Source organism: Silene latifolia, chromosome 7 (assembly GCF_048544455.1).
Source record: "Silene latifolia isolate original U9 population chromosome 7, ASM4854445v1, whole genome shotgun sequence".
Taxonomy (NCBI): domain Eukaryota; kingdom Viridiplantae; phylum Streptophyta; class Magnoliopsida; order Caryophyllales; family Caryophyllaceae; genus Silene; species Silene latifolia.
The window spans coordinates 82,199,529-82,216,763 of NC_133532.1; the positions used below are offsets into that span (position 1 = coordinate 82,199,529).

The following is a 17,235-nucleotide window of genomic DNA, read 5'->3' on the forward strand; positions in this document are numbered from 1 at the left end:
TAATTATGGCGAGGCAGCCGACCTCACCAAATTTATCAGGCTGATTTTCAGTTGTTCATGGGGCTGAAAATTTAATGAATCCTCGACCCAATTTTGTGAACCATGGACTTAATTTTATGAATCTAAGACTTGATTTGGTATTTTTGACATACATTGATAGTAACAAACTATATAATAATCGTACAACTATATTTGTTCTTCTATATGGGACTCGAACCCACACCTTGCGCAATGGCACAATGCTCTACCTTTTGAGCTAATAGATGATATAGTTCAAAAATTAATTCATGCAATAAAAAATAACACACACTTCAAAACACCAGTAGTTTGATGCACATTTGAAAAACTTACCTTTCAGATCATAAATGTTACAGCCTTTTACAGTAAAGATCAAAAATTCAGTTTCATGTTAAAGCATGGAACTGAATGAAATTTCCTAGCAGTGTTTCTGCCACACATGACACAACAGATATCCAAGCGAATCACGGATACCAAGTCACTTTCCCTTAATAATTTTAGAAGCCGTATATACGCCAGCATAAAGGCCACACCTGTAGTGGATAAAGAAAGAGATCAATTACTCTAGACGGACTAATAAAACGGTTAAATAATTAGTATATACACTCCTTCAAATTCCGGAGTTAAAATAAAAGAAAAAAAGGAAGCTTTTCTGACTTGCTTACCATTCTTTATACTGAAGTGAAATGGATTTTTAGCTGAACAAATTGATAATCTTAATTTTCACATGGTAGTTTTGGCGATAGGGACAGAAGTCATAAGGCACCAGCTGCAGGACTGCAGGAAAGCCACCGGTACACATTCAACTTTAAGGAATTATCTTATCAACACCTCCAAAGAAAATATAGCAGTAATTACATAAGACATAACAGTATCATCAAGTAGAACAATAATCAAGACCCGTTCCCTCACATTAGGCATAACTTGTACCTTGACACCGCTCCAATACAGATCATAAAAGAAAAGCTTTGACGAAGATGAACGCTTGTGAGAAAAGGAGTAAAATAGGTGATTTCAACTATTTATAACCAAGTTTCACAAAATCACTTTGTAGTTTCACAATATAAATTTAGGATTCGCAAAATAAGGTCTATAATTCACGGAATAAGAAAAAGAGCAAAATAGGGAATTTTAACCATTTATGACCAAGTTTCACAAAATCACCTTCTAGTTTCACAATATAAGCTCAAGGATTCACAAAACAATGTCTAGGATCAACAGAATAAGAAAAAGAGCAAAATAAGTCATTTCAACCATTTATGACGAAGGTTCACAAAATCGCGTTCTAGTTCCACAATATAAGCTCTAAGATTCACAAAACAAGGTATAAGATTCATGAAATGAGAAAAGGAGTAAAATAGGTGATTTCAACTATTTATAACGAAGTTTCATAAAATCACTTTGTAGTTTCACAATATAAGTTTTAGGATTCACAAAATAAGGTCTATGATTCACGGAATAAGAAAAAGAGCAAAATAGGGAATTTCAACCATTTATGACCAAGTTTCACAAAATCACCTTCTAGTTTCACAATATAAGCTCAAGGATTCACAAAACAAAGTCTAAGATCAACAGAATAAGAAAAAGAGCAAAATAGGTCATTTCAACCATTTATGATGAAGGTTCACAAAATCGCGTTCTAGTTCCACAATATAAACTCTAAGATTCACAAAACAAGGTATAAGATTCATGAAATGAGAAAAGGAGTAAAGTAGGTGATTTCAACTATTTATAACCAAGTTTCACAAAATCACTTTGTAGTTTCACAATATAAATTTTAGGATTCACAAACTAAGGTCTATGATTCACGGAATAAGAAAAAGAGCAAAATTGGGGATTTCAACCATTTATGACCAAGTTTTACAAAATCACCCTTCTAGTTTCATAATATAGCTCTAGGATTTACAAAACAATGTCCAGGATTAACAGAATAGGAAAAAGAGCAAAATAGGTCATTTTAACCATTTATGATGAAGTTTCACAAAACTGCCATCTAGTTCCACAATATAGCTCTAGGATTCACAAAACAAGGTATAGGATTCACGAAATGAGAAAAGGAGTAAAATAGGTGATTTCAACTATTTATAACCAAGTTTCAAAAAATCACTTTGTATTTTCACAATATAAATTTTAGGATTCACAAAATAAGGTCTATGATTGACGAAATAAGAAAAAGAGCAAAATAGGGAATCTCAACCATTTATGACCAAGTTTCACAAATAAAATAAGTTGATTGAAGATTAGTGTGATGGATGCAGAATGAAATCGAGATGAATCGAAATGAAAATATAGACAACACATTCATCACAGAAATGTGCCCACCTTTACCTAACAGGGATAAGGAGCAGCAGCGTCTAATATCTCCCTCAAAGGAATAAGCTTGTCTCAATGAACCGGGCTGCCATGAATACCAGCTCCTTAGTCTGGATGGGTGACGGTGCCTTCTACTAGACACTTGTGAGAATTTGAGAGCACCATTAGGAGTTCAGACACTTCTACAAGAATAAGCTTTCAGAAATGTCCCCTTTTAAATAGGTCATCTTCTCATACTTTGCAATTTGAAGACATTATTAGCCCACATATGCCTGACGAAATACAATGTCCACGCTTCTGTGTCTTGCTCAAAGACCATATACATCATGAGCGGCTCAGGCGATACACTTCCTGCTAAAGTCTGCTAGGCCAGCCTTAGCAGTCATAAACCTGAGCCCCAAGTGAAGTGACAAGGGCAACCCAGAAGCACATTGCACCAATGCAAGTCTCAACAGTGTTATATGGTACACTGTTCGATTCGGTTCGAGGAGCAGGTTCACGTTTGCAGAAACACTAGCAGATTCATATGTAAAGAATGATGGTAACCTGTACTTCATAAAGTACGAACTATAGGGTTATAGGATTGATCGACCGATCCCCGAACCATGCATCAGCGGTTTCGACAGTGCACCCTCTCCTCCCATCCAAATTACAGAAGTATGACAGGAACTGGACAGCAGCCCGCCAACAAGCCTAGCATTTTAAAGTTATAGCTAAGACCAAAGTTAAATCTATCGAGGACTTCTAACACACAACAATCCTACCAAGACCACGAGCAACAACATCAGTGGCAGTCATTATAGGATTTCTGCCACTTTTAAACTCTGCCAGGACCCAATCTCTTTCAGACTGGTCTTTGTCACCATGAATGGCCAAAGCTGGCCATCCATTCATTCTCAACTGTCTTGTGACCTGATCACATCCCTTTTTTGTTTCTACAAAAATAAGGATTCGGCTCCCATCCATTACATCTTTAAGCAGCTTAATCAGCCTGAACCATTAAACTTGTGTCAGAGAAATCGGCAAACATACAATTAAATTATACAACTATAGATGGTTATGGCCTGGGAAAGCAGATATTGAACCTATTATACTTCTCCATATTAGTCATAACTTCAATAACTTGGCAGATAGAATGATTAGCCTTTAATTCCGCAGATCCAATAGTGACCTATGTATCAGATCATGACATTCATGACATATATGTTTGGGGTAAGATTTAACTGAACAGACTGAAAAGGCATAATTGTGATGAAAATGAACAAAAATTCCTCCTGGAAACAGATTTAAAGCGGACCTTGTAAGGATTACGTAAAAATTTCCTAGCCAGAGACTCCACCTCCTTTGGCCATGTAGCACTCCAGTATAAAGTCTGTCTATCTGGTCGAATCTACATGTCACAAAAGGCACACGTATAAGAACAAAGGGAGCAGTGTTGAAAACATAAGAGGGGTTCAACACCTATTGAGAATGGATCAGGTGACGAGCAAATTCAAAATGGTAGAAATGCACACAAATATATTTGTGTGCATTAGTAAAAACAATGTGTGTCGTGCGAAATAGGCGTGAACCTTCACCTCATAGCTAGCACCTTGTTGCTAATAAACAGTCATCACCTCGATGTGCCTTGCCACTTTTAAAACTAAACTGAGATACCAGTTACCCCTCAAACTACCATAGTGCTATTCCACACACTAATTGAATAATCCATTCTAATCAATCTAACAGAGATTGCAAGACCACTAGTGGCCTAACTAAGATATGATATCCACAATATTTCACATGAAAAAGAGAGAGATTGCAAGACCACTACTGGCCTAACTAATATAATGATCAAAACTAACAGTGAACAATAACAATGAAACATAAACTACGAGCATAATCGAGCAGAGTAGGAATGCGAAGAAAACTCAAAGAAAATCGATGAAGTCGAGTGAGGGAAAATAGTAAAACAAGAGCAAAACTCGGTAATTAAACTAACTACATAAGATTTAGCCAAAATCAGATACAAGAGCAAGGATTCAGTCCAAGGTTTACAATAGCAGATTCTAGTTTCACAAATTCATATCCCAGCTACACAAAATAAGATATAAGATTCACAAAAATAGGAAAACAAAGTTTGAATATAGTTTTACAATAAGCTGCTAAAACTAACTTAAGTGAAGTGAAGAGAAACATTAAAACAAGATCAAAACTGAGCAATTAAAGTGATTTAGTAATATTTACACCAAAATATAACAGATTAACAAACCAAAAATTGAAATCGATGTAGTAAATAAGTAAGAAAGGGGAAGGATCTTACGAAGAAGTGGAGAAATCATCTTCAATTAATTGTATGCATTCCTATTGTGCACGCTTGAGCTCAATAAACGATTAAAACCTGCACAAAAACAAATTAATAAGTAATTAAACTAGTTGAGCTTGAATTTTACCAATTAATTAAGTCGATTGAAAGTTAGTGTGAAAAATACGGAATGAAAGGTCAGTGATAATGGCGAAGATGAGATTAATCGAAAAAGACGGAATGAACGAAGATAGATTTCCTCTCAAATCGATCAAAACCTGCATAAAAAAGAAAGAAAATCAGTAATTGTACTAGTTGATAGAAAATTTAACAAAGTAAATAAGTTGATCGAAATTTTTTGTGAAGAATGAGGAATAAAATGAGGATGAATCGAAATGAGTGATTGAAATTACCTAACTTCCGAATCTCAATGGAGGTCAAAAAGCTTAGTGATAATGGCGGAAGGAAGCTCAGCGAGAAAATGGCGTCGAAATTTGAGTGAATGGCGAAGACGGAGCTCAGATGAATGGCGAAAATGGAGCGTTGATGAAGACGAGATTAAGAGAGAGAAAGTGAGGGTGAGTAAATGATTTTGTTTGAGAGGAAAGGTGCGGTTAGTTAGGAATTATTATGGGGACACGTGTCAAGATCTTGTGCGTCCGTAATTTTAAATCTAACGATTTAGAATGGGTACAGCTACCTCACCCTAAGAAAGGTGCCTTACATGATTCAATCTCTCTCTCTCTCTCTCTCTCTCTCTCTCTCTATATATATATATATATATATATATATATATATATATATATATATATATATATATATATATATATATATATATATATATATATATATATATAGAAATGGGATCATATGAGTGTAACTCATATATTTGAGTATTGAGGATTAATTCAGACCGCCAGATCTAAGAGATCCAATGGCCAACACAAATCGCGCTTCATTAAGGGCAAGATCGTCATTCCTCGTCATAATATAAATTGCTCAGTACAACCGTCTTTCTCATTTTATATCATTCGGTTTCTCTCTCTTGAATTTTTCTTGATATATCGCTCTATTTAGGGTTTGTTTTGCTGTAATATTTTCTCTATTCTTCACGATCGTTCCCTAATTTACGATCTACTCAAATTCTGCGATGATTAATCGACGAACATTATATACTCTTTCGAATCGCAAATGTTAGGTATGATTTCTTGTGTTTTTCATTTTTTTCTTCTTCTGATTTTGTTAAGAATCCTATTATTTTAATTACCTTTGTTTTATTGTAAGTGATTTATAATATTTTTGGTTTTGATTTGGAATTTTGCAGAAGACCATCGCCAGTTTCATGATTTTTTGCGATGCGACATTGGATTAAACGTATCATAAAACAAATTGAAATCCGGTATGAAAATCCTAAATCTTTGGTGGATTCGAGTTTTGAATAAATGTATTCATACAAATCCCCTTTCTTCTATTGTAGTTATGATTAATTTGATTCTAAATTTAAACTCTTTGAGGCGATCAATTAATAAGCGAAATTTTGTATAATTTAAGTTGCCTAATTAATCTAAGGTGTCAAACATGGGAATTTCTTTATGTACGTTATATGCCCAATCTAATTGAAGTTATTGAATCGTATAATCACTTTCTGGTATTGTCGCAATTAAATATTAACCTAGGGTTCATGATATGAGTTAATCAGGTGATATTTGTGATCTTTAGTACATTACTGAGACATAGAACTTTTGCTATTTATTTGAATCTTGTCAATTCGTGGGGATCATTAAGTTCATCATTCAAAGATCCCACCTCTTTGTAAGCATTGTCTTTTCATTTCATGTATTCGTTTTCTTTTTTTGCCTTTTATTTCTTATACTGAGTAAGAATTCAATTCTAATTTCTATGATAATTTTGAAGAATATTTTTGATGATACTTGTGATGAGAAGTCCTTTAAATCTGAAGGTTTCATACAGTTCAAAGGAGAAGAAGGTAGATATTGAATTCTACTGACCTTAAAATTCTAGTAGTGTAAGGCGGGGCAGAAACTGAGAGCAACAAAACTAATTTTCTCATCCTTAATGGATTTCTTTGTATTGAAATGGTGTTGCTTCTTCATGTATGCAGGAAGTTTAGGTAATGGTAATTTTTAACAACGCTGCACTACCCTAAGGTCTCAATGCTTGCTTCTGGCCCACGGTGGGAACATTGGTTTGTATGAACTTTACCATGTGTTAAAGACATACATCCAACTTCCAGACAGTTCATAACGAAAATCGAATCGTAAAAATCATAAACGTTTGCCTACTTCATAATACAAGAAGCAAAAATTATTTGATGAGCCATTCGTCAGTTTTGGTGACTTATGTAGTTATGTGTGGATGTCTTATGAACAGATGCTCAAAAAGTCAGTGAACTAGATGCAACATGACAAAGTGGTGCTCAAAAGAAGAAACAAAAGTGTATTGGTTCCTGGAACTCCCAGAAAGTAGCTACTTCCCACAATTGACAAGAAAGAGAATATGGCAACCCTGAAAAGAATGCAGATGGTCAACGCAATAGCTACAAAACCCGCGCTCAAAAGGAAGGCTTTGGGAAAGATTTGGAAGTAGCTTTTGAAATACTCCTTGCTATTGAGATACTCGTATTAGAATGGCATTTGCAGAGTCACTTAACAATTGCATATCTTGTGCATATTGATAGCTAGTGGTGTTATTATTAGTTGGGTTTGAACTTATTTTTTTTCCCTTTTGGCTAGTGCAAATTCCGCTGGTGTGTTATGTATTTGAATCCATAACTTGTTATACACGGCAGCCTTTGGGTAACGAATATTGTTAGTGTGGACAGAAATGAACATAGGAGTTTAGAAATTTGTTTTGTTATTTATCTATCGCGGTGTGGAGGCTTTTAGACTGATATTTGCTACTGATTAACTTTTCTACCAATGCTTTTAACTGTGATATTGTATTGTATACGTTGTGATATTGTATTGTTAGACGTGTGATATTACATTGGATATGTATTGTGATATTGTATTGGATATGTGTTCTTTACAGTACAATATCACAACATATCCATTACAATATCAAATTTGTCTCATATAAATATAACATGGTTTTAAAAGAAGTATCAGACTAATTACATTATAGTAACACATTGTATTCTTTACGAAATCACATTGTATTCAATACAATACCATAAAGTATTCAATACAATATCTCACTTTTTGAGAAATAATCATTGAATTTTATCTCAACATTACAATATCAGACGTTTTCCAATACAATGTCACAAAATATACAATACAATATCACACTTTTTCAAAGTCTTTATCAGTCAAGGTAGAATAATGAATGTTATCTCAATATTACAATATCAACTGTTTTGCAACAGAATATCACAAGATATACAATACAGTATAACACTTTTTCAAATAGTCTTTGTCAGTCAAGGTAGAACGTTGATTGTTCTCTCAGTGTTACAATATCAACTGTTTGACATTACAATATCACAAAATGTTCAATACAATATCAAACTTTTTTTCCAAATAATCTCTGTCAGTCTGATTGCTTTTTTAGTATTACAATATCACATGTCTAACAATAAAATATCACAACATATCCAATACAATATCACAGCTATTTTTATAAATTTCGTCATTAGCCTTGCTCACTTACTGTTGGATTTTAGTTACAATATCACAATTTATGTAATTCAATATCACAATGCACTGAATACAATATCACACCTGTTTACTGTAATAGAAATAACACATGTAAGATGAATAAGTAGCAGAAGGAACCCTTTGAAATAGCACAAAAATGCAAATGAAATTGTACTTTGAAATAGCACATTAACAGTAGCCTATGTGGAACTTGAACCCACATTCTTTGCGCATTGCAAAATGCTCTACCGATTGAGCTAATAGGCTTTTATGATGAGGCGTTATAAAATATAGCCACAAAGTATAAGAAAAATTATTAATTGATAGCAGAACACTCTAAATATCTAATGAAGCTTGTGAATCCCTTCCAAACTACATGTGCTTTCAAATAGAATACACTCTTGTCAAATAAAAAGGCTAATTGTCTTATGAAGCTTGTGAATCCCTTCCAATCTACATAAAGTAGACAATTCTTGACAACCCACTTAATAGCCTCATTAATTGCCGTTGCTTCAGCCTAAAGATAGGACGATAACTGACGGTTCATCAGATGGTGGTTGATTCATATATATCTGACTATGGCCTACATCTGCTTCTGAACCCAACTGCTAGACAAGAAATGCTCGAGGCTTCAGCAAATTAGAGCTACTAAGCTCCTCAACGGACAAAAATTGATGATGCTAAGAAATGGAAAATGAGGCTAAAAAAATCACTTTGTGAATTATTTGCGCTTACGAAAAACTCGAACGCATACCACAATGCTTAGTGTACATCACTTCATCAATGACCTAGTAGTCTCTCTTTCATGTATAAGCCTCTCATGGAGAAAAATACTTCACAAAGAGATGAGGTGGAAAGACTGGTTTATAAAGAAGATCCACTTGATACGGGAAATACATTGCCAGATTGCCTACAAATAAATAGAAGTATAGCAGAACCTAATTATAATTAATCATACAAACAAAACTTATTCCAAATACTACATCAATTCTAGACCTAAAATCCATCTCTGACTCTACAATAAACAATTAAACTAAACTAATCTTGTAAATTCGAATTAAAAAGCGTAATAGAATGGTAATAATGTCAAATTTTGCAAAATCATAACCTAACTTTAATAATTCGAATTTTAACAAAATAATATGCATTCAAAGTTTAAAATAACATCTAAAACAAAAATAATAACATTACTTATAGAAATATAAGCAACAATACAAAATGTATTGTATAATTAATCAATTTTAACATTTTCCCCCCATATATACCTAATTTTAAAAATTCGAAAGCATTAGAGCAAAACTTATACCTGTATTCAAATCAAAACGCAAATTATGTCGAAGAATGATTGATATTGCTTCGTAATTTTGAGTGATTCGTGAATTTGATACCTCATTTCCTTCGATTTTCTTCAGTTTTAGAGAGAGAAAGGTGTAGAAGTAAAATGATAAGTTGTACGATTTGAGCGTGGTTTTGTTTGTTTAGCTTTGAGTGTGATTTTTTTCCTTATCCACGTGTCACTATCTCAGAGTCCTATTTGTTTTAATCCGCGAAATCCGAGCGTTTCATTTGTTTGATCCGATGACTCTTATTAATCCTCAATCCTCAAATATTTAGGAGTTCTCACCGGATCCCGACTCTATATATATATATATATATATATATATATATATATATATATATATATATATAGAGAGAGAGAGAGAGAGAGAGAGAGAGAGAGAGAGAAGGGTTCTCATAAGTCCCTTACATCTTATGAGGCCCTAAGTCCTTATAAGGACCATAGGATGAAGGGGATGGAAGGTTGAGATTAGATCTCAATGGATGGTCAGAATTTCATCTCCTCTAATTAGCTCCTCATTGCAATTAAGTTACTCACCAATCCATTCTTCACTCATTATCAATAACTCCTTCCTCACTAAACATTCATCCCTCATTATCACAAACTCCTCATATCTCTCCACATTCTCTCTCATTTTTCTCTCAATAAACAAAATCAAACAAAAATAAATCTGAGAAAAACAAATCTGAGAAAAAAAAAACTCCTCTGTCCTTCCTCCTCATTCCTCCTACCGCCAACCACCCCACCTCCGCACCAAACCACCGTCACCAACGCCCCTTCTCCCTCCCTGAAGCCGCCTGCCGCGCACGCCACCACCGCAACAACCTTCACTCACAAAACCCACCACCACCGACATCAACAACCACACTCACGACCTCACCGCCGCACCACCTTTCTCCATATTTGCTGCCGCCTAAACACCACCGCGCCACCCCCAATTTCGTCTACGACAGCAACAACAACAACCAGCAAGATCTGCGACAGCAACAACAACAACCAACAATGCACCTTCACAGATCTCGTTCAACCGACCACGACCACGACCACGACGCACCGCCTTCAACCGACTGCCACCGCCTTTTCTCTTTTTTATTCACCAATTTTTCAGATCTTTAAAATCTGTTTTTTTTAATAAATTGTGGTTTGTTGAAGTCGGTTTAATGTTGAAGTTGGTGTTTTTTTTTTTTCAGATTTTGGTTTGTTGCCATCGTTCATTTTTTCGTTTAGATTTTTTAAAATTATTTCATATTTTGGTTTAATGTTGAAGTCGCTGTTATACGTTTTTGGTTTAATAAACTTTGGTCACCAATCGAATCTTTTTCTTTGTTTAATAAATCTTAGCTTGTTGTTGTTGGTAATGGTAATGTCTCGGGTTTGTGTGACGATTTATTTTGGTTTATTTGATTTTTTAGATCTAAATTCGTCTTTTCAGATTTATTTGATTTTTATAAAAGTTACACTATTTACTACTAAAGTTATACCCTTAAAACATTAAAGTTATACTATTTACGACTAAAGTTAAAACCCTTAAAACATTAAAGTTATAGTATTTACGTTAAAGTTATACTATTTATGACCAAAGTTATATCCTTCAAAAATTAAAGTTATACTATTTGTTTTTTTTTTTTTTTTTTTTTTGTTATTTGGTTGTTATTGTTATTTGGTTTTATTTTTTATTTTTTCAGATTTACTGTTTTTTTGGTTTTTTTATTTGTTATTTATTTTTTTCAGATTTGCTTTACGATTTTAGTGTATTGTTTATTTACTTATTATGTTTGTTATTTACTTATTTTGTTGTGTGTTGTTATTTACTTATTTTATATTTTTTTATTTCAAATATGTCTTATATTACATTTTGATATTTATATAATGGCTTTTTTTTTTCAGTTCTAGTATTGTTGGTTTAAAGTTAGTATTGGTGGTTTTTAGGATTTCGGTTATATATTGGACTAAAGTTATACGATTTTGGACTAAAGTTATACGATTTTGGACTAAAGTTATGCGATTTTGTAGTAAAGTTACACAATTTTGGACTAAAGTTACACTCGTAAAACAAAATTGGATTAAGGTTATATAAAATTATATAAATTCCAACTAATTTATCGAAAATGACTAAAAGTTATACAAAAATAGACTAAAGTTATACAAATAAGGACTAGAGTTATACAAAAATGGACTAAAGTTATACAAAAATGGACTAAAGTTATACAAATAAGGACTAAAGTTATACAAAAATGGACTAAAGTTATACAAAAATTGACTAAAGTTATACAAATATGGACTAAAGTTATACAAATATGGACTAAATTTATACAAACAGTACTTATATAAATTCAAATTTATAGTGTTGGTTTTTTTTTGTTATTTTTTGTTGTTATACTTATATTTTTTTTTCATTTGTCAACAAAGAGAAATGAGAAAACAAAAGTTATACTTTCATTGAAGTTACACACATTCCTACTGGAGTTATACATTCATTGAGTAGAAGTTACTCATATCTTTACTAGAGTTATACATTCATTGAGTAGAAATTCAACACATTCCTAATGTAGTTATACATTCATTGAGTAGAAGTTACACATATCCGCGCTAGAGTTATACATTTATTGAGTTATACTTATATTTTTTGTTGTTATACTTAATATTTCATTTGTCAACAAAGAGCAATGAGAAAACAAAAGTTATACTTTCATTGATGTTACACACATTCCTACTTGAGTTATACATTCATTAAGTAGAAGTCACTCATATCGTTACAAGAGTTATACATTCATTGAGTAGAAGTTCAACACATTCCTAATGTAGTTATACACTCATTGGGTAGAAGTTACACATATCCGCGCTGGAGTTATACATTCATTGAGTAGAAGTTACACATATCCTTACTGCAGTCCTATTGTAACTTTAGTCCATGACAGTGTAACTTTAGTTCATAACAGTATAACTTGTGTCCATAACTGTGTAACTTTAGTCATTTTATATCATTTTTATATAAAAATGTGAAATACAAGATTAAAATCAACAAACTATAAGAATTTTTATATAGCTAAGATTAAAACAATAAATTTTATGAAAAATATTTTAGTAGATCTTAGATGAAAAAAAAGTATCTCACAAAAAAATACGAGATTTAAAAACCCGAAATCTTTAAAAAAAAATGTATAACAAGAAGAGATTTGAAAAGAATAATAACAACAAAAACCAACAAAAATTAACAAATAAAATCAGCCGACCCCAAACAACAAATTTAACACAAAATTTGGAAAAAAAAAAGTGACGAAAAAAACCGAGACGCAAAATCTAGAAAAAGAAAAAAATGAATTTATAAAAGTTACCGGTGGCGGCGGTGGTGGGGGTGGGTGGTGGGTGGCGGTGGGGGTGGGCGGTGGGTGGTGGTGTCGGGTGGGGTAGTGGTGGGTGGTGGTGAATGAAGAAAAGAGGAATGAATGATTTATTTGGGTTTTGTATTTTTTTGGGTTTTTGATTTTTTTGGGTTTTTAGAGAGGAAGGAGAAGTGAGATGTAGAGAGAGGAGAAGAAGTTGTGATAATGAGATGATGAATGATTAGTGAGGTAGGTTAATTGAATTGATGAGCTAATTAGAGAAAAGGTGGAGGGATTAATTTGTAGCCATCCATTAAGATCTAATCCTAGCCTTCCATTCCCTTCATCCAAGGGCCCTTAGAAGGACTTATGGACTTAATATATATAATGGACTTACATGATCCCTTCTCTCTCTCTCTCTCTCTCTCTCTCTCTCTATATATATATATATATATATATATATATATATATATATATATATATATATATATATATATAAAAAGCATCTCAATACATTTTGACGGGCCTCCATTTTTTTTATTGTGGCACGGGGTCTCTGAATTATTTGAAACGCCCCTGTTTGTGGTTGTCTTCTAGCAGCATTTTGTCTGAATTGGTGGAGCAGGAGCTTTGCCAGCTAGCCAACCTTGGCCCTGGCCCTGTCACAACCAGGTCAAGGTCCCTGTCAAGAATAGCTAGCCAAAACAGTCCATTACCAGCTAACCAGACAACAAGCTTAGTCAGAACTAGGTCCAGGTCTTTGGTTCAGGGATTTCAAGATGGTCTAGTCCCCTGTCCAAACTCAGCTTAAGTTCAGCAATCCATCAACAACAACATGTACATAATCAAGCCACTTCCAAAAGGTCTTAAGTATTTTAATTATCAGTTAATTCTAATGCAATGTTCATCTATTCAGAGATCAATAGCAGAAGACAACATTCAGTAACCAGGTGACCAAGACTGCAGCCAGCACATTGGTTTTGTTTGGACTCAAATTCAGGTGATATGTGAGGAGTTCATCATTTGATAGTCAACAAACAAAAGCTCCAAACAAGCCAAAGCTTTTAATTGCTCATGCACAAACCAACAAAGAACTGAAACCTGCTTTATGCTTTATGCTTTATTGTCTTTTGTCTTGTTTTCAGAAATGTAAGAGCATTGTCTAATTTTGTATGGTAGCTAAGGTTTAATCTCAACCTTGGAATTCATTCTGAACGTCATAAACTCATATTTATTTGGCCTATATAAGCCAAGCAACATCAATGAAATAAAACAGATTGCCTTTGAATTATTTAGAATTTTCTGAACTTGTTTTCAGAAAATCAGACTCTTGGCTGTGTGCTTGAGTTGCTCCTTTGCTTAGTGCTAGGAGGGGTTAATTAGGTCTTTGCTGAGTGCTGGACTTAGTCATCCCAACCTTAGATCATTGGCTTTGTGCTTTGATCAAGGAACTATCAATTCAGTCACATATTCAAGGATACAGAAAACTGCCACATTAACCACTTGGCAGCAACTATTAAAAATACCTAGAGATCCTTAAAAATCACCAAATTTGGCACAATTTTATTTTACCCTCATAACTAAATTTTCACAAGTTTTCATGATTTTAGGAGGTCATTTACTATTTTTAACAAATTTAGATATTGGAGTGCACCAGGGTAATCTTATTCTGAGTTATGTGTTATTGTTATGTTATTTTGGGTCAAGTATCCCTTAATTACAGTCCAGAGTGGTAACTAGAGACAGGTTTAACAAAATTCCATCTTGTGTTAGTGTGGACAGCGGGCCGCCCACGGGGGCGCTTGGTGAGGAGCGAAAACAAGCGTTTGCATTTTGTATGGAGTCGCCACCAATTTTTATGGGAAATTGGAACCGTTCGAATACCTCATGTCATGTCAAGACACAAAGTAGTGACATGAACACTAAGCAATCGTTACCCTTAGCATTCTATGTTTAGAATGACTCTCGTGGATGCCAATGAACACGGGTGCTCACGGAGATCTGGAGTAAGGGCTGAGGGTACGTATTAGGAAGCTCTTTTGATTGAACACCTAATCCCGCCCGCCTCGATAGCGGCCTCTACTAATGATTAGGGAAGTTGTTTATACTCGATATATCGTCGGCTATATGCATGCAATGCAACATCCAAGTTTTAATCCTAACATGTGAGAATTAGACTAAGTCGGTTGACACGTAATTAGCATACAATTGGGGTCGAAGTTGGATTTAATGCTCATTTACATGTGAGAACAAACAAACAATAAAAGAAATACAATAATTATAGATTACAATAATGAAAATTACAATAATTACATTGGGATAGGCGATTTATGTCGAAAATACCTTTAAAACGGATGATTTGAGAAAAAGAAATAAAAGAATAAAAGGACAAAATAAAACCAATAAATTAACGAACAGGAATTAGTGATATTACGGACATTAGTTAATTAATACGTAAACTAATTGAACTACGTCAAGGCAGAAAAGGAGTTCAGAGGCAGAACTCATCCTGGAACAGGCGCAGCAGGACTGCGCCCTCTAGAAGAGGCGCAGCAGTTGCTGCGTCTGTTCCAAGGGTGAATTCTGGCTGTGAAGCCGGAACTGCAAACCGTTAATGTCGATTGTTAATTTTAAGGGTTGATTAGAATAATTAGTCGGATGAAAGTGATTTAATGGATTATTTACATATGAATGAGTCATAAAAACAGTAAAACATGGATGATACGGAATTAGACGGATTAATTACATGAAGGAGCGATGTTAATGAATGAGTCCTCTATTAAAATCAATTAACTAACGTTAGATATGACGAATATATGACGAATATACAATGAATATGCAATGAACATGTGGAAATTATATCAATGACGAATCTCAGAAACCCAATATGAACAAATTGAATCTCTAAAATCCGGGTTTGAATTTAATGACGAAAAACCCGTAAATATTGATTATTTAGGATTTAAGTCGGTTTTAATGAATTAAAACATGTTAATGATGAAGGAATAATATACATATGAATTATTGAACTACATGATGAATGAATTAAAGAACAAATATATTAAAACAAATAAGAAAACACACGAATTACGAGAGACGAGGAAGAAGAAAAGAAGCGAATCGGCGGCCCTCACGAAGAGGCGCAGCAGAATCGCGCTCCTTCGAAGAGGCGCAGCAGTTGCTGCGTCTTTTCTCGACGTCTGTCTACTGGAAATCCGCAAAAACAGAGTTTTAAAGCACGGTTTTAGAAATCGATTTTAATGGTGTTTTCGACATAAATCTTACAATAATGATTACAATAATTAAAATACAATAAATAAAAGAGGAATTTACACCCTCAGACTTACATGTTGACGAAACGAGATGAACTAAGAAAATCGATTAGTGAATGCTCGACGCGAATGCAAAGAGAGTGCCCTCGTAAGAGGAAAACGATTGATTAATTAAATTGATTGAGTGTAGTTGGTCAAATTGGTCGGTCATGCAACGGAACGGCTGGTACCCGGAAAGATCCGAGCTTACGTGGTCGGAAGTCCAAGCACGTAGGCGCCAATTAGTAAGAACGAAGTCTAGAATGCAAAGGGAGAAGAGAAGGGCGGACACTCGCGTGAGAAATATAAGGAACGAAAGCTCCTATTTATACTAATCACGTGAAGGAATTAGGGTTTCGGAGACTCTTTGGAAGTGAATCTCGGAAAGATATAAAAAAGATACGTAAATCATGCAAAGAAGGGCCTGGGAAGAGGCGCATCAGTCACTGCGTCCCTTGGAAGAGGCGCAGCGCCTGCTGCGTCTATTCCCAGGAGGTTTCCTCCTGCTGAAGAAAGATTTCCGTGTTTGAGTTATGGTAGGACGGAAATAATTCGATTATCTTTTGAATATTACGGGATATTATTTGCCAAAAGATAAAATTTGTGAAATATGGAATAGAAATATCCGGAACATTCCGGAACATTCCGACTCGGGATTTAACAGTTATCAGAAAATGGAGACGGTTTTTGACCCGGACTCCGAATGTACTCTAATTACTGTCAAAACGACCGTATCAGGACGTAGATGACAACTAAGAGGTTGACGTTAATATTTGAGCAAACACTTGACGATAATCTTACGAACTGTCACAAATCGTTCCGCGAACCAAACATGCGGCCCAATCATCACCGGGTGGTTTGCGGGAGGTGCAGAAACGAGGTGTCTACAGAGCCCCCACTTTGACTGAGGCTTGGACAAGGCGAAAGTCAGTATAGCCATCAGGTCAATCAAGATTACAACTCGACGACTATGGCGACGCGAGGCGGC

General features: G+C 34.4%; 1 long non-coding RNA gene across 1 annotated transcript; it reads right to left on the minus strand.

Moving 5' to 3' along the window:
• Positions 1-3,085: 3,085 nt before the first annotated feature.
• On the minus strand, positions 3,086-3,723 carry LOC141591161 (uncharacterized). The gene is made up of 3 exons (XR_012520700.1): positions 3,629-3,723; positions 3,417-3,502; positions 3,086-3,322 (listed from the first exon to the last, which is right to left on the minus strand). It is a non-coding gene; the product is annotated as an uncharacterized LOC141591161 (long non-coding RNA).
• Positions 3,724-17,235: the final 13,512 nt, after the last annotated feature.